The sequence below is a fragment of the Ictidomys tridecemlineatus genome, chromosome 7, assembly GCF_052094955.1.
Source record: "Ictidomys tridecemlineatus isolate mIctTri1 chromosome 7, mIctTri1.hap1, whole genome shotgun sequence".
Taxonomy (NCBI): domain Eukaryota; kingdom Metazoa; phylum Chordata; class Mammalia; order Rodentia; family Sciuridae; genus Ictidomys; species Ictidomys tridecemlineatus.
Window position 1 is genome coordinate 16,283,941 of NC_135483.1, and position 19,053 is coordinate 16,302,993.

The 19,053-nt window shown below is 43.1% G+C and overlaps 1 protein-coding gene across 1 annotated transcript in view; it reads right to left on the reverse strand.

Annotated features, from left to right (window-relative positions):
* The window catches only part of Fam91a1 (family with sequence similarity 91 member A1), a 60,017-nt gene extending 41,031 nt beyond the window's left edge, over positions 1 to 18,986 (reverse strand). Inside the window, exons 1-2 of the mRNA XM_078016729.1 lie at positions 18,760 to 18,986; positions 17,224 to 17,255 (exon numbers count right to left, since the gene is read on the reverse strand). The gene's annotated coding sequence lies outside the window, so the exon portion shown is untranslated. The remainder of the gene's footprint in view (positions 1 to 17,223; positions 17,256 to 18,759) is intronic.
* Positions 18,987 to 19,053: the final 67 nt, after the last annotated feature.

Here is a 19,053-nt window from a genome sequence, read left to right on the forward strand (position 1 = left end):
TGAACAGGAATAACACAAATAACAATTCCTTCAGAGAAGAAACTGGTAACAGAGTTTGGTTTACGAAAACGCAGAGTGCTGCATTTTTATTAAAGTACTGAGCTACCTCCTTTTCCCACAAAGTGACCAGTCTTTGAGAATTTGGAAATCAGAATTTTATATAGTTCATAAATTAACCCACAAGGCTAAGTGTCCTTTTCGGTGAGAAGTTCAGAACCAGGACTGCTCCCCAAACATCAGAAAACCAAAAACAACTGTTCACTGGGCTCCATATACTCAGTCATTACATCATTAAACCTTTTTGGTAAATAATAATGTTCATCCTTTTAGGTCCCTGATTCAGGTGTCTGCTATTTCTGCTTCACTATATCTTTGTCTTTCAAACTCTAGAGAGGTCAGAAACTTCAGAGTGTTAGAAACCCTATCCCAGAAGCTGTGTAGGCCAGCAATGTGTTCAAATACACAAGTGCAATGAGATGTCTTCTATCTGGCTTTATCAGATTGGCTTAAGAGAAATTACCCAACTGGCTTGAGTAATATACCCTTTAGTAAGACTACAGATCTCATTTTTTATATTTTTATTCTCATTTTTTCAACAGAAATAATGAGCAGAAGCAACTTGAAACTAGTAGGGTCTGAAGACCTTACTCACAGACCCCAGAATGTCATGTGCTATAGTAGAAAGAATAATGGCTCCACATCTAATCCCTACAACCTGAAAATGTTACCTTCATGGCAAAAGAGGCTTCGCAACTAAAATTAAATTGAGGATCTTAAAATGAGAAGATTATCTGGGATTATCTAAATGGGCTCAACCTAACCACAGGGTCCTCATAAGAGGAGGCAGGAGGGTCAGAGAGAACAGGATAGGATGGCAGAAGCAGAGGTTAGAGTGACGGGAGACTACAAGCCAAGGAATTTCTCTTCTAGAAGCAGAAAAAGGAAATGGATTCTTGGCACAGCCCAGTTTGTACTTCTGATCTCCTGAACTAGAGGGTAATAAATTTGTATTGACTTAAGTCACTACGTTTGTGGTAATTTGTTATGGAAGCGGTAGGAAATTATATACTCCCCCAACTATAAAATACTCCAATACTCAAACAACTGATCCATCAAATTTTATAATTAAATTCATTTTGTAATTTAAATGTAAATACACTGAGAAGGAATAATCCCTTTTTAGCCTTCGTATCTTGGGGTCTATGTGAATTATCACATCTTTTTTCAACTGTTAAGATTGAAAGATAAAGAACTAAGGGATTAAATGAGATCAGAAAATGGTTTCTAGAACAAAAGAGGAGAAAGTCACTGTAAACATTTTCTACTTCACAATTTTGCTGGGCCTGACTTGGTCATGGGTTTCCATACCAGAAGTGCTCTGCTCTGTTCCCATGAACCGGGTCATCTCCTTGGTTGCTTGACATCTTGGCCTAGCTTGGTCCCACCTCAGAGTTCTTGCCCTTGCTACTCCTTCACCTTGATGCCTTTCCCCAGACCCTTGCATGACAGGCTCCTTATCACTGAGCCTTCTCTCCTCCCACTACCTCGTTCAGATAGCCACTCACCCTCTGCAACACTACTTTGGTTTATGCCTGTCATTGCAAGGAATACTATCTGACATCCTCTTTGGTTTCTTGTTTGTCATTGGTCTTTCCCTGGAGGGAAGGATTTGTCCGTCTCATTCATCTGTCTATTTCCACTTCCTTGAATCATATATCACACATCATAAGCGCTCAGTATTTTAATGTAATGAATGAACGAGTTATGTGTTATGTGAGCTCACAAATGTCACCTTGTTAGTTAAACCTTCCCTGTCCACCTCATTCAAAGTTGTAGTACATCTACAACCTTCTGCCTCCCCCTTTCCTGCATTGTTTTTCTCCGTAAAATGGAGATGGCACATATTACCATCTAAAATATTTAATAAGTGATCTAGTCATTTTAATTAATCCCCCATTAGATTAAAGGCTCCAATAAAGCAGGTGTCTTTGTTTGTTTTGTTCTCAAGTTTAGGTGAGCACATAATAGGCGTTCAGTAAACAGAATGGATGAACAAACGAGATATAAAGAGCAAAATTCTCATTAAAATCCAAATATGGGGATTCTCTGGAAACTCTGGAAAGTCCTGCCCTCTTGGCCCTCCTTTCCCACACTAGTCAGTGGAGCTGGGGAGAGCCTGCCTCACTGAGTCAGGACACAGACCTTCCCACAGGCCAGAGTCCCCACTCCTCCCTGCTGCCTCCCTGCTTCGGAGGTGCATTGTGAACACTGTCACACTTGCAGTGTGTTTATTTTGAAGTGGATAAACATATCTGTACCCTTGTCTATGCTGAATATGAAGGAAATGTGAGCTAGACAGAAAAGCCCCGTCCATCCTGCCCTGCCTCTCACACTTCATAAATTCACACTTGCAAATCCTTCCACTTGCCTCCCGTTGAATCCCTTCAGATCTTTGCAAACAGAACATCCATTTCTGCAGTGCTCATCCCTGCTTCTCTACCTGGAAAGCTTTGCATCCTGACACTGTGGGAGGGTTCTGAAGAATCCCAGGGTGAGGATAGAGTGAGGGAAAAGGCAAGATAACGTGGGATTATTTTCCTTTTAAGAAGTTTCTGGGATTTTTTTTCTTCAAAGGAGGAAAGCAACTGAAGAGAAAGATTAATATCATATGACCTGCATAGAGAGAATGGTGTATGTCTGCCATCTGGAGTCAGCTTACATTTGGAACATTAGTGAGTCTGATGTGTCATGAACACTCCACTATCAAGCCACCTCCCCTCCAAACTCTGGCAACTGTAGTAGTCAAGGTGACCACCAGGGGCTGATCTCACACAAGATTTCTATATTTAAAACCTTTAAGTTATTCCGTTTCTAACTGTTGACTTTCATCCAAACCATTTTCTCAGGCCTTACAGTCCTTGAAATTCTTTCTCTCATTTATCTCAGCAGCTAGTGGACCAAACACTGTTGCTTCTTCTTTGAAATTGTTTCACTTAGGCATTCTGGGCAGTGGTCCAACTGAGGTTTGTACAATCTCAAGGTCATCATTTGTGCCTCTTGATAGGTCCAGGCCACTGCTTAAGTTGTGTAGCTACAAAGTTTTCTTTATCCTTAATTGAAAATATTTTCACAGTATCCATGAGGAGGAGTAATGACTGAATGAGGATGGTCCATGTTGGAATTCAGTTTTATTTTTCAAGAGGTTGGACCAGTAGAAAAAACAGAGGCAAAAGAATGAACGGAAAAAAGTCCATGAAAGTGAAGAGTCCCCTGGAGAGTTCCTCTCATTTTTTCTTTTCATTTCTTCATGAAATTAATTTAAATACATAGGTAATCTTCAAGGGATAAAACAGAATAAAAATTTCCAGTGCTACTGTTTGTTAAAAAAAAAAAAAGCATTAAGTCACCATGTCCAAGCCTCATAGCAGATCAGCTCTATCAAAGTTCCTGGTGTTGGAACCCAGGTCTGCATATTTATGAAATATCTCCAGGTAATTCTAACGTGCAGTGAAGGTTGACTTATCAGGCATCTTGGAGCCTCGGGGACTCAATAAACATGTGTTGAGATGCATTTGAAAAATTAGGAGTTTGAACAAAGATAATTTCTAGTGTCTAATTCTATCTCTATAAGTGAATAATTTCTGACAAAATATAATAATTCTCTTGCAGATGCTGAATAACTTCCCCAACTTAGGCCCTTTAGTACAAGAAATAAACGGCAGTTCTGAAAAATTCATATAGACCAAGGAAATTAATTTCTCCATCTCTTGTTTACAATCAAGACAGTCATGATACAAAGAATTACACACTATTGGGCCAATGTGGAAATTATCTGAGCTTATGTAATTCTTATGGCATTGGTCCACCTCAGATACTTTTAGCTTATTTAGATATATTGTTACAGTGGCTTGGAACTTGGCTGAAATGAAATTGTTTTTTGTTTCCTTCTACATTATGTCATTCAAACATAACACCTTTAGCAACACGTAATTTCTCAAGTGTCTAACAAGAAATACAAGTTTGTTACTAGTATTAACTATGATCATGGATTAGGTTCAAGTGTAGTAGGATGGTTTTGTGACCTCTATAAACAAGATATAAGTGAGAGATAGGTTACTTTCTTGGCTATAACCATAACCAATTCCAGGAAAATGTCAATTGGCTACTTGGGCGACTCACGTCCATGGAAGCATGTGTTCCTTCCTGTACAGAAACGTGGAATTCTGTTCCTTTTAGATTTAATTAATGACCTCATCTTTTAAGAAATTATATAGTAATTTTTTCTTCATTTTCCTTTCCTTCATGTACATACTGTATATGCAAACTTTCATCCATATATAGCTAATTGAATCATGTGCCTAGAAAAGGTAGGGCCCAGGAAGCAAAAGCCAGGTGAAAAAATCAAGAAACCAAAGACATCTATTTACCTTTGAAAAAAAATAAGAATTATTACAAAGAAAGGCAAGAAGAAAGTCAAGATTGGATAGAAAATTGGATTTTCAAGTCCTAGCAGGACAATTGGATTTTCAAGTCCTGGCAAGCAAGTTTTGAAAGCCAGGCTATGTGAAGAAAGAGTTCTTGGAGTCCTTGTAGCTCCCTCTCGCAGATCTTGATGTGAAACAGGGGAGGAAGAAACCTTCAGGAGGGAACATTTCCCAGGAGAAGCCACTGCCCCCAGATGACTGCCTCTAAACAGAAAACGGCCAAATGCAGAGTCTTTTACTTGGGAGGCTTAAGAAGGCGCACGTGCACCTGCACGCACACAAGGCTTATGCCTACCTAAGGAAATCAAGCAGCTGGATTTTTGTGTGTATGTGAATATTCACATATGAATATATTCAACCCCCTAAACAGCCACCAGCTTTAATCTGAACTAAGACCTATTTTCGACACACAGGAGATAGGGAGTGAAACTGAACTGCAGTAACAGTCCCTCACTATCTGCCTGCTGAGACAGCATCAGTGTCCACACTAGGATCCTCAGGAGCTAACAGCAGGGCTTGTCAGGAGCCGGGATGAGGCAGGTTGTCAAGGCACGTTTTCCAGACCACTCAGGATGAAAACCCAAAGAGCCCATATCTGACGTGAAACTGCAAAGCTTTTGAAGGCTAAAAAATTCTGTGGAATTCAAGCACCTGGAAATCAAGCAGCTGGATTTTCTTTGTGTGTGTGAAAGGCACATAATCCTGACCCAGCCTACCTACAGCGTAGGGATCAAGATCGCTTCCTGGACTCCACCAGGAAGATGGAGTGATCACGATTAATTCCTAAGTATGCTAACAAAAATTGCAGAGGAAAATATCTCACTTTATAAATAGTGGAAGAGAAGGGAAACATTCCATACTAAGATCCCACCACCAAAGTTGATCCTCAGGGCCCAGCAGCAAAAATAGTGTTAGTAAATGACTGAATCCTTGAGTCTAGAAATCTGAAATTAATCTGGGAAGAACTGATTTAAGGAAAACATAGACTAAGGGTTGCTATGTGCAAGGCACCGTGCTAAGTATTTGGGAACACACTGTTGAATAAGCATGATCCTACTTTTCAGTGATTTACAGACTGGTAGGGTTGAGATAGTTCAATGGAATGTAAAGTAGAATGCAGAGATGGGTATAAGATGCTAGTAGAGGAAATAGATCATCTCAGTGAAGATTCTGGAAACAATGAGAAGGAAAGAATTTTCTACTAAGTTTGAATATTGTGATATATCCTAAGTAAGTGAAGGATATTTTGGCTGCTACAGAATTATTAGGGAGATGTCACAGAGGACAAGGGTGCACTAAATTAGAATGATACTCCTGCTAGACTCTGAGGTCAGTGATTTAAGGACCAGAAGCCCCTCCTGAAAGAGAACTTGTCCAATTTTTGTTCTTCAATGTTTTATGGTATATTAATATATCATAGTCATAATTATTAATTTTTGTCTGTAAAGTCCTCAAAACATATTTAAATGTAGAGAAAGAACCTAGTTTATAATCTGTTCTAGTTTTACATAGAACCAAGAAAAATTCCCATTATGATCAAACACCAAGTCAAGAAATAAATGTGGACTGGCTTAAATACTTACAGAAATTCAAAATGATTATAATTTCCTGCTGAGCTAAAATGCCAATATTCTTGTTCCTAGTGTGGCCACTGAATTCTAGAAAATAAGGGGCTGGTTGTTCAGTTTATAAGTAAGCCACAAAGTTAAAGATTTACCACATATTGAATTCAAATCCTGTAGCTGGTACCAGATGGTACTGTGTATTTATTGCTGATATGAGAAGCAAGGCACACCCGCTATTAACAATCAATGACTCCATATTTCGAGAAAATACCCACAGAAACAAGCCAGAGCTGATGAGTCACATCATTTCATCACATTGGCAATTATTAATGGGCCTCTCACTGAGCTACTTTGTAACTCTCTATACCAGTTGCTCTACACATGGGCAGTGGTGTGTGACCAGGGGACGTTTGGCAATGTCTGGAGACACTTTCAGTTGTTACCACCAGAGAAGATGCTACTGGCATCTAGTAGGTGGAGGCCAGAGATGCCATCCTACAATACACGGGACAGCTCCAAATGCCAACAGTGTGGAGGAAGAACCCTGCTCTGAACTACACAGCATGACTACTTGGCATGACAATAAGTATCCTAGAGCATTCACCCCCATATCTGATGCTTAATCCCAAATCAGTCATGAAGGTAGCAGGTGCCATAACTGCAGAGTCATCCACTTCCCGGCTCATCCTGTAGCTCTCAGAACAGGGTAGTGGCCTGACTTCAAGTCCTCATTTGGCTATTTACCCTAACCTCTGGGCATTTAACCACTTTGTGCCTCAGGATCCTAATCTGTAAATTGATAATAGTTCCTATCTCTTTCCTGAGGGCTATGCCATGTTTAAGTAAACAGACTCCTCCAAAGTGCTTACCAAAGAGTCTGGCCTCCAGCAACAGAAAGGGTAAGTTTATTTTTATCAATAATATTACTTAGCACAAAAATAAACTCAGAGATTTGCATTATCAAGACCAATTTCCAAAATCTCACTGCCACTTACTTAAGATCCTTCTTTAAATTGTTGCACTCTGTTTATTAGGATTGGTGTAAAGGCCATGGTGAAGAGCAGAACAAAGAAGAGCTGCAGGATGTGAAGGTGAAATCAGTGAGACATAAAAGCCAACAAGAGAAACCGTCTCTGACCACCCCACTCCTCCCTGTCCCACCCCTTGGAAGTTCCCCATTGTCACCTAGAACCATCAAATCTGACTTTTATAATTGGTCTCAGAATTTAGGTTTCTCTGGTCCCTGCCCACCCCCTCAATGTTTGTTGTTGTTGTTGTTGTTTGTTTGTTTTTTCTTTGTTTGCTTGTTTTTTAACCATTTCCAAAAGTTCTTAAAGGCAAGAGTGAATTTCTGTGGATTTACTGGTCCCAGCTTTTAGGTTCTTTAAGACATTAACAGGACTGCATAGAGGCTTTTTCAGCATTACTGTACCGTCTCTGGGCCAGAAGATCACCATTAGAAATGGAAATTATATTTGAAAGCCATTAGACTTCTAGGTGATGCACCTGAGAGAGAGAGAGTGATCACACTTGAGAGGCATATATGGTATCATTTTTTTTTCCTTTTTCTAATCGTTTGAATTTTATACCAATGTTTAAACTTAATTGGATGTTAGCTTGAGGTGGTTAAAGGTCATTTGCGGGGAGGTTTTTTGCTATGGTTTTGCTGTAAAAAGTGTTTCAAATTGTGCTGAAATGTTGCTGAAAAGCATTGTGCTGGTAACAGCTCAACAATCCGTGGCTGCTCATTCTTGCCTACTTTTACCCTCCCTCTGAAGAATTGAAGGTGGTATGAGAAGCCTGCATGGGTGTTCAATTCTTCTTCTCTTTTCCCCTGCCTCCCCTACTCTCCTTTGCTTGCTCAACCTCTTTTGTTCAGTTGTGTAACTTGAAGCTAATTTGTACTACTGGATATCTGACTGGAGCCACAGACACAGATTCTGTATTGTTCTTACTGACACACAGCATGGAATCAACATTAAACTTAAATAAAACAAACCCAAATTTAAAAAGAAAAAAGAAACCTGTAAATGCAAATGTCCTCTTTCCCATTTTCCTTCCTGTCTAGGCTTCACTCTTCAGATGGGCTGGCACCCGAAGAGAAACCATCTCTGACCACCTCACTCCTCCCCGTCCCACCCCTTGGAAGTTCCCCATTGTCGCTGAGAACCACCAAATCTGACTTTTACATTTGGTCTCAGAATTTAGGTTTCTGCTCTGTTCCCTGCCCCCTAGAGTTCTGATTTTCATATAAAAATTGATGGAAAACCAAGAAAAAAAAAAACGAATCAGGAGCTGGTGACCAAAAGAGGCAGACAGTGTGAATCTTGAGGTCACAACAGTGAGCTCCTGGGGCTGCAGAGATGTCCAAGGGGAGCAATGGTTTTTCACTGATTCGATTTTGCTGCATGATTTTTTTGGTGATCTTGTTTTCCCACCTAGTTCAACAACCTTCTCAGAACGTCTGTGGATTATCCAATATTGTTTAACTGTACCTTTAAAACAAATCCTTAGGCTCACTGGTGTCGGTTCTCAGTTCTTGTTGTGTGCAAATAAAGCCCTGAGTGATACCTTCTCAGTTTCAGATGAGGAAACCGAGACCTGCAGAAGTTGTGTTCTGCACTGCACAGCTGTGGCAGAGTCAAGATCAGGAGCCAGGCTAGGGCTTCCCAACCATAGCATAGTGTATTTCTAGATGCTAGACAAACTTTGCCGACGTTGGTTTGGGGGAAAAAAAAATAAGGTGGCTCTTCAAAAATATTTGTAGATTGCTTTATCGGCTAAGTAAACTAAATGTGGTAACATATGTAGACAGTTTTCTTACAGCTCAGGATAACCTCAGGATAATTCCCAGAATGACAAACCCAAATGCCAGAGGGACAAGGTAAAGCCAAAGGGTGACAGGTACGAGGTGACGGAGTGGCGGGGTCTGCACACACTTGAGCCCCTCTGCTTTGTGCAGTGGGCAGCTGCCGCTTAGCCCCACTCATCTGTTTCCAGATGGAAATAACATCCAGATCTGACTGCACAAGGGAAACTAGAGTTCTGATTTTCATATAAAACTGATGGAAAACCAAGAAAAATAAACAAAAAATCCACTGAGCAGGCCAATACTTAAAGGCACATGCCTGTGAGCCAGTCAGTCCTCAGGCCACATATGAACAAATTCCAGGATACTGTTAAACCCTGTCTTTACTTACCTCCTTCTCACTGGAAGGTTCATTTGAGAGAAGATGAAGCAGCCTTCTGTCCACCCCAGTGGTAGTGTTAGGAAGACCTCAAAACTCCCATCTCCTCCGGCTTTCCAAATGGAAGTTTGCTCTCTGAATGCAGCATGACTTGGTGGCCCTGTTTTTTGGCTTACGTTGTTTCATCTTTCATCAGCCCCCCTTTGCCTGGCTAGCATACTTTTCCTTCTAGAAGGGTCACCTCCTTCTGGAAGCTATTCCTGATTTCATCTCCCTTCCCCAGCCCTCAACACACTCCCCCTTAGGTTGGGTACCACCTCAGCACTGAGAAATAATATTCCAAGTATTTAAAGAGCAGCTGGCAGCCTCGATCCTCTAGGAGACAGATGGGTACCCCTAGATGTTAGCACATTGTCAAGGGGTACAAAGCCTGGGCAGACGGTGGGGGGAAGCAACATGAGGCAGGAAAGGCAAGAGGCAAATACAAGATGGTGTGTTACCAGGGAAGCCACGACCTCTCTGCTAAAGTAGCTGCTCAGTGCTGTGCGGCCCCTCTCAAGAGGGTGTGTGAAACCACTGTTCCCCAAGATGGTCCCTGGGAGGAAGGAGGAGTGGGGCTCCTCCTGTTGGCTCCTTCCTGTCTTCAGCCTTCCATTGGTCAAAATTTGAGCCATAGAATAGCAACTGCCTTTTACCAGAATGAGTATCGAGGTGCCCACAGGCCTACCAGCAGGGCTGCCTCCACCATAGCACCTGCCACATGGTTTGAGACGACGCTTTCAATGATAATTATTCAATCAGTGATGCCAGCAACATCTGCATCACTTCCATCTTTAGCATTTATATAATTTTTAAACCCCAGCACTTAGTTGGGGGTGAATTTGCTTTGTCGTTCAACAAATGCTTAATGGAATGAAACTCAAAGTTGGGTTATAATAACTTTAAAATATCAAGCCTATCTTTCAAATCAATGCCACACCTTTAACGAACTTTGCAACCCAAAGTCCATTGCTTCTGGCCTTGCTCTCTGTTCCAATTTCCCTCTGGCTTCTCAAGTACCTGGATCCGCTTTCGGTATCAAAGGAAAACCTTACCCTAGGTGGTTGCTCTAAACAAAAATTCACCAAATGAAAAATCTAGCTGTGTACTTAATATCTATAATTGTCATCTAGGGTTTTGATATTGTTGATATTGACAAATGTTCACATGTGTATCTTTTCAACCAAGCAAGAATGTTCCTGCCAGATGTGATGGTGTATGCCTATCATCCCAGTGTCTCTGGAGGTGAGGCAAAAAGATCCCAAGTTCAAAACCAGCCTCAGCAACTCACCAAGACTCAAAGCAACATACTGAGACTCTGTCTCAAAATAAAAAATGAAAAAGGGCTGGGGATATGGCTCAGTGATTAAGCACCCCTGAGTTCAATCTTTGGTACCAAAAAGGGGGGTGTTAAAAATTAATTCTGGGAACCAAAAGAAGTCACTGTATCTAGATTAATTAAATGCCCAGTAATGATGGATTCCATTTGTTACTTGAAGAACTCTGTCTCTAAAAGTAGACTGGACTATTAGGAAAGGTTGGGAAGACTTAGGTCTCGGTTAACAAATGATGTGTAACCCCGGCAGCTACATTTTCCATGGGAACATTAGTCAGCGGGTAATGTATTAGTTCCTATTCTAGTAATCATTAATCCACTATCACTCTACATGATTAATATTACAAATTTCTACAGCCTTCATTTAAAAATCACTTGGGAGTACTCATGAGAGCTAGCAGGCTGTAAAAATATTTTTGTGGAGCTGTATTGCTTGGGCTTTACCTTTTCCCAGGTGTAGATAATGAAAACCTGGTCAGGCTCCTGAGTGGAGCCCATAATTGGTGTGGTCCTGGGAACAGCAACTGGCCTCACCACAAATAGCCTTCAACATGGGCTTTCTTTAGAAACTCAGAGCTCAGACTCAGCCAGTAACACAAAGCCAGAATATGGTAAATTTCAAAAGACAAGGAACTCTTATCATAGGCAACCTAGTCATAGTATCCCCTAGTAAAGTAAAATTTTAATTTCTAACATAGAACAGGCTTTAAGCTGCCATAAAAACGATGGAAGTCTGAATATGGGGATCTCACATCTTGCAATTGGAACTGCTTTCCTAAGATTATGAAATGAAAAGTTGGCAATAAAAATATTCCTTTGCCCATCCTAGCAGGCAATGCTCACATTAGGCAAATTTTGGAACCAAAAACAAAGAGATTTTTATTGACATGGGTGCATTTTAATAAGGGCTAGATTGATGCTCCAAACTGGGGTCGTGGAATCAAGTATTCTTGAGATAGATGAGGATTTGCAAGCCATCTGGTCTATCTCTTCACTTTAGGATTAAGAACATGGAAGCCCCAAAGAAGGAGGAGCTGACTCACAGCAGCGCAGCTAGTTACAGAAAAGCAGCACCATGTGACAAGGCAGCCAGCCAGGCCCAAGGTCCCCAGTGACCTGCTCTTGCTCATCCCATCAGAAGCTGATTCTCTCCAAACATCTTTGCACAAATCAAAATAAATTGATTTTCTATTAAATCAAATAAGTTAATTATCTGAGAAAAGATGTTTCTGTTCACATGAAACAGATGCTCCTGAAAACCTGTGAGGTTGGTTTTTAAAAATTAAATGCATTTTGGACACTTTACTCTCTTTATATGACTCCTGGGAATATCCAACGTAGCTCCCTCTTCCCCTCTTGAAGGGCTCTGATCTCGCCCTCCAGACACTGCCTTCTCTACCCACTCTTCCTCTCTCCATCAGCTTCTCAGGCCCACCTGAGGCTTGCTGCAGGGCCCTCTTCCCTGCTTCCTCCCCTACCTTCTCTCTTCTTGCCATCCCCTCCCTTCTGCTTCCCTCCTCTCCTCTCTGCTTGCTCCACACTTTCCAGCAGTAATATTAACCTGACTTCTGACTCTGGAAATGCCAATGACTCGCAAATGTACCTGCAACCAGGCATTGTCCCTACCCAGCTGTCACTTGGACATCTCCCCCGATGTCTAAAAAAATCCCAAACTTAACATGATCAAAGCCCACATCTTCATGCCCCTGCTCCACATTATCTCCCCCGCAACAAGCCTTCCTCCCCTCCATAAATGGCACCACCTTCCACTCAGGTGGCTGAGCCCAAATCTGGGGGAGACACCTTGATTTCCCTTGGCTTCTCTTGACGGTTGCCCCTTTGCCACCATCCAAGTCAAGGTGTCTCATGTAGATTAACTTTGGGGTCTTTCCTCTCCCCTAAGCTTCACCCTCCTGACCACCTCCCACCATCTCAGGGCCACTCACCACTCCCAGTGCTGACCCCTCGATGTCCTTCCCAGCAAGAGCCAGAACTGCTGTGAATTCTGTCTCATTCCTTATGGCAACGACCTCTCCCTCCCCAACCTCTGTGACACACCTTGTCTACAGAAGCCATTTGGTCCTTCAATCATATCCTGGCTTCCAATTGCACATTTCAATATGCTCTACTCTGCAAACGAGTCTGGAGGACCTGGGGTGCAAGCACTCCATGTTCACCTCCTTTTCTTCTGACCCAGAGTGCCTAACACAGTGCTTTAGTGTCCCACTTCTACCCATCAATGCTTTTGTATTAGCATGAAGTTCTGCAGTGCAGGCCGGAAGTGGCCGCTCACCGGCGGCACAGCACAGATCACCAGCCAGAGATGAAGCAAAGCTCAGGGGGGAGCAAACCAGAAGTGGATGCCAGGTGTCCCATGGGTGCTGTTGAATGTGCCCTGGCAGTGACCCACAGGTGGATCAGAAAATCCCTTAAAGAAGAGAGACACAAGCCCTGAGAACTGGAGAGAGACAGTGCATCCTGAGGCATGTATGTTAATAGCTGAATCCAGCCATGCCTGAAGCTAGCTATCTTTTCAAATTTTTTGAGCCCCCCCCTAAAAAAATTCCTAGTTCCCCCAATTTGTGAGTCACGTTCTAAGTCACTTGTGTTCGGAAGAGATATACCTGACATGCCTTCCTAAAGTCAAATTGTTCGTAGTATTTGAGGTCTGGAAGTAGAGATAAAGAAGTGGAGAGAGTCAATGACTCTGATATACCCCTAACTTGTAGCAGAAACCAGCCTAACACCCCCAGGGCTTTGCTCTCTCGGTGATTTTTCTACCACAAAAGGCAAATTAAGTGAAGGTGTGTTTCCTGATGTAGATGTTTCATTTCCTCTTCTGGAGCATACGTGGCAGAGAGGGCGGGAGGCCATATGCTCAGCACGGTCTTGCATGTGACAAAGAGACAAGAAGTACTTGTTCACACATCCAGGAGCTGAAGAAGGCATTTTGTTCTGTGAGATTTTTGCTTTTAAACCTCAAGACGAATGTGTCACTTTCAGTGTTTTTTGTTACTGGAAAAGTATAGAAGTATAGAAATGTAGCCTCTTTCACCAATTATAATCCTATCCTGTAAAGTTAGGAATGTTTGTCCTAGTGAAGCAACAACTTTAGGAAGTAGCCACTGTATGAAGATGCTGTGGGGATAGCAAGTAACAGGCCTGTCTTTGCTCTTAGGAATTTATCAACTAACGTTGCGGGAGGCGGGGGAATAACTATAAGAAACATGACAGAAATACTAACATTTTTGCTTTTGTTTATGTGGAAGAAAGTATCGGTACAAAGTTAAACTAGAATTTGGAGATTCTATCTAAGTTACACTGCATAAAGGAAACACTGTTAATTCTGTCTGCACAAAAAAAGATTAGGCAAGTGTTCAAGCTTTGAAAATTAGTATTTATGCACTTTTGTTATTTTAATCAATATTATGTGGCTATAAAAGAATCTGAAATATTTATGATCTTAATATCATATGAATTGATTGTCTCAGGTCATTATTTGTTGCTATGACAGAACACCTAAGTCTGGGTAATTTATAAAGAAATATAAATTTTAACTCATGGTTCTGGAGGCTGGAGGTTCAAGGGGGGGTGGCTGCGAGGGGCACATGCACTCAACTCATGGCAGAAAGACAGAAGGGGAAGTGCCAACACTAGGGGCAGCTTTGATTCATAAGGAACCGATCTCACAGAGATGAGCCCACTCCCATGAGAGACATCCATCTCTTTTACCAACCAGATCACCCCTGAGAGGCCCTGCCCCCCCCCCAGTGACAGTCACAATGGCACCAAATCACAAGGAGTTTGGGAGGGGACAAAGCATATTCGCACCATAGCAATGACATTTCCCCAAAGATTTTCTAAATGGAAATGGAAATTGAATACAAATTGTACAACATAATGTATTTGCTGTGAGAATTAAAGCCACTGATGGATTCTTTTTTGTTGTTTATTTGTTTCTTAGGGCTGCCATATAAAGCAACACAAACTTTAAAGGACAGAAACCGATTGTCTCCGACTGCGGGGGCTGGAAGCCCAACCTCCAGGTGTCAGCAGGGCCGTGCTCCCTCTGAAACCCGGAAGAACATCCTGAGTCACTCCATCCTGTTTTCTCATGGAGGCAGTCAGACCTGGAGCTCCCTGGCTTACAGACAAGTCACTCCAGTCTCTGCCTCTGTCATCCCTGTCCCTGAGTGTCTGTCTCCACAGAGCAGTTCCCCATCTTCTAAGGTCGCCAGCCATATGGGATTCAGGCCGACATGGAAAACCTCAGCTCTACTTGGTTATATCTACAAAGATCCCATTTCCAAACTAAGTGGCATTCTCAGGTGCCAGGCCTCCACATATCATTTTAGGGGATACAATTTAACCCACACCAAATACAGGAACCGTCTTTTAAAAAAGTGTTAGAAACTTTAACCTTGGCAGATGATGCAGAAGGACAGACTCTCTTGGGCCAGACTGATCTATGGCTGGTTTTGAGACACCCAGGGTGATCAGAAGAGTGAGGCTTTGGCTGACCCACCTCACCCAAGGTTGAGGAGGGTGAAGTGGAAATTGACTTTTGGTCTGAAACAAACTTACTCTACAGACACCCATGGGCAGACACCCGCAAGTCATCTTGCCCTTCCTCTTCTCGCTCATCCCCAGCATCTAATGAATCTGTTAGCAGGTCCCTAAAACTCAGTCCACTCATTCACCCAAGCACAGGGGACAAAACGAAAATCCTTGCTGGAGGATTCTACACCGGTGAGGTGAACAGAGATGCACAAAGAAAAACAGCATCTAAACAACAAGTACTAAGTCTAGTGGTGCCACGTGCAAGGAAGACAAATTCATCAAGGGAGGACTAGGAGGTTCAGAGAAGAGGGTGGAGAGAGGCAGGGAGGCTTGCAGGTTTGAAAAGGGTTATTCAGTGAAGGCAAATCTGAGAAGGCTGGAGGAAATGAGGAGAAAGCCGTGCAGATAACCCAAAGCTGCAAAGGCCCTGTGGTCAGAGCATGACTACTCTGTTTGTGGAACAGCAAGGAGCCCAGTGTGCCTGGAGCACAGGGCACAAGAGAAGAAGAGGAAGAGGTTAGAGAGGGAGGGGGAACGGAAGAGACATAGACCTTATGGACTTTATACACAGTCATGGCAAAGACTGCTTTCCCTGGGTGCAATGGGAAGCCCCTGGGGTTAACAGCAGAGGAATGATATAACCTAGAGCGTCAACGGGATTTTTTGTGCTGCTGCATTAGAGACGACAAGGCATGAAGACAGAAGCAGGCAGATCCCGGGGTGCAGTGACCCATGCAAACCGTCATGGTGCTCGGATTGCAGGGGTGGAGAAAAGTAGTCAGGTTTTATTCAGTTTTTAAATAAAGATGACAGAATTTGTTGACAAACTGGGTGTGGGCAGAGTCAAAGATGACTCCCATGTTTCATTCTGAGTCTCCAGTCAAAGGCGGTTGCCACTCACAAGGTCGCTGTTTTATGCCTCTGTATCTTTACTGACGTTGTTGCCTGGGACTGAAATGCCCTTTGTCACACCTGTCCTGCCAGGGTGACCCCGTTCACTTCAGCCTCAGCTCAGGGATCAACTCCAGGCAACTTTCCCCAATGTTCCCACCACCCCCAACCTATCCCCAAACCTAAAGGTTCCCCAAGTGCCCAGCTCTGTGCTCCATCACAGCTACCATCGCACCTATCTCTTTCATTCATTCATTCAGCAAATATCAGCTTAACCCTGTGCAAAGAACTTAGCTTACTGAGAAATCAGCAAACTGTCCCTGCAGATGTGACATTGAAACATGGCAAGAGATGTGCTAAAAGTGGAAACATATTCCACATTCTGAAGACTTGGTGCCAAAGAATAAGAATGTAAGGTCATTCCTACGTGGGCTGGGCAGCGTGTTGCAAAGACAACGTTTGGAGTTCTGTGTTTAGATATTGGGTTAGGTGACATGTTATTAACATATCAATTACATTGTTCATTTTCCCTATTTCTATTTTATGTCGTTACTATCAATTGGTAAATTCCATACATGGCCCGATTTATATTTCTGTTGAACAGTCCTGGAATAGATGATGTAGGCATGATACAAACATAATGAAGTATTATGCATCCGTATGAAGAAATTGGCATGCTGCCCGGAGGGAGGGACACTGGGTAGGACTCCCTTGGAAAGTAAGTCTTTCTTAGACTGTCCATAGAATGGCCCTGAAGCAGGAAGGGCAAGATGGAGACATGAAGAGTGAGAGAGGTTGAGTTTCCTAAAGGGAAGAAGGCCCATGGGGGTGAAGAGGTAGGACTCTTCCAGGCAGGTAGGAGAGCTTGAGAAAGACCCTCAGGAAGAGAGACCCTGGCATGTTGGGGGAACAGAAGACAAGCTCGTGTGGCTGAGAGAGGACACTGTGGGAAAGGACATGGAGCATGGAAATGACCTAGTGGTCCAAGCACCACCCCTAGCCAGGCTCTCCCTGACAGCATAAACATACCTCATTATTGTTACATGAGCAGCACCTAACACGTTTTCTGCTGAATCCCGATTAAGAAAAGCCTGCAGTACATTTTTGATAAGCCAAAATGTGAAAATAATTTGAAACAGTTACTCATATGTTTTCATTACCTCCGGTCAACTTGGTGTACTTCAGAAAGTACCTGGAGGGGAAAAAATTGAGAATTATACTTTATATCCTATATATTCTCATCCCACTGGCTTTTCTACTACTTAGCCGACTGAAGTTGCATAAACCATAAAGCTTCTCAGGACGTGAGTTTTCTAATCTGTGGAATGAGGGAGTTGGCCTAAGTGATTTGTCCCTTCCAATCCTACCTGCTCTCTTACATGTCACCCATATCCCATACCTTTCCTGGGTCAGAAATAAGCTCATAACATTGCACCTGTCAGATCCTACAGATTGCAAAAGCCCAGGGGCCCTGCAGAAGTACACATCTCAGGCTGCAGACAAGGAAGGGGGGAGACCAGAGCCTCCAACAGGTGTTTCTTACTGGAAGGGGAGCACTGTTGACTTTGGGTTGGACAATTCTTCATTATGTGGAACTGTCCCAGGCAGTGCAGGATATTTACTATCCCTGGGCTGGGTCCCAATCCCCACTCTGCCAGTCATTACAGGGACCCAAACACTCCCATACAAACTGCCAACAACCCTCTTGGTGGGCAGCTGCACCACTCTGAGAACCACCAAAATCAAGGAGATGCAGATAAACATGCCCAGGCACAGAAGGAAGGAAGGAAGGAAGGAAGGAAGGAAGGAAGGAAGGAAGGAAAGAAAGAAAGAAAGAAAGCCCACCTTCCCATCACTCTTCTTGTGTCCTCTCTATTCCCCCAGATCACCCCCCCCGCCCCCCCCCCCCGCACCCCAGTCTTTCTTCCCAGGACAGTTCTTCTCCTTCTCCCCTTTGAACTTTCAATGACCACATCCTACCAGGAAGGTTGAAGGAAAGCCCCTTCTTTCCCCGAGGCTGCCCTTGCTGGGAGCTATCCCAGTCTCCTTGCTAAGAACCCATTCAGCTGGGGAAGGAGAGAGGAGGAGGTGACCCCTGGATAGCTCCCTTTCAGAACAGTCCTAACTACCGGCTCATCTAACCACCTAGGGGTGTCCTAGTCTTGGAGATCAACTCAGTCAGAACCCTGTGGGCTTCCTAGTTGGCCTTGCAGCTTCCTATCTCTCACCTCCCTGGAGCCATAAACTCTATCTCTTCTTTTAAGGAGGCATTTCCTGTGCTCAATAAGTCAGCACCCTGAAGGATCTTATCTCCACAGCCAGCACCAGCATGCAGTGCCCTGCTCCTCCTCCTGACCTTTGAGCTTCAAAAGCCAGGGGTGGGAGGGGGAGGAAGGGGGAATCACTGATGTGGGAGGGGGAGTGTTCCTAGGAGCGTTAATGGCACAGACTGGGATTCTAAAGCCAGCATAGGGATGGGACAGGGAGGACGTGCCCTGAGAAGAAATCTGGGGCTAGTAACTATAAAGCAGAAATCAGATCCTAAAGAAAAAAAAAAAATAATAGCAAATGGCCAAAGCATTTGATTGCTAACTTACATCCTCTCATTTCTACCACATTCCACTGTGAGCTCCTGGACAAGATAGAAAGATAGAAAAGCTCCTGTTCACCATGTATCCTCAGTACCCAGCACTTGCCTGGCATCCCATAGTCTTCAGTCTCTTTTGGCGGTTCCTTCTTTCCTCCGATTTGCAAAGCTCTTTCCTATTTTGAGCCTTTGCACAAGATAATAACATCCACACTGGAACACTCTGTCTTCAAATGATAACTCCTGCTTCTTATCCTTTAATTCATGGTTTAAATGTTAGCTTCTTGTTCCCAATTCAGGGAAATCACATGGACACAGACACACATAGTCTCTGTTATTGCATCCTGTTTATCTTCTTTAGAGCACACATAACCATTTCTGGTTAGTTATTTGCTTGTGTTTT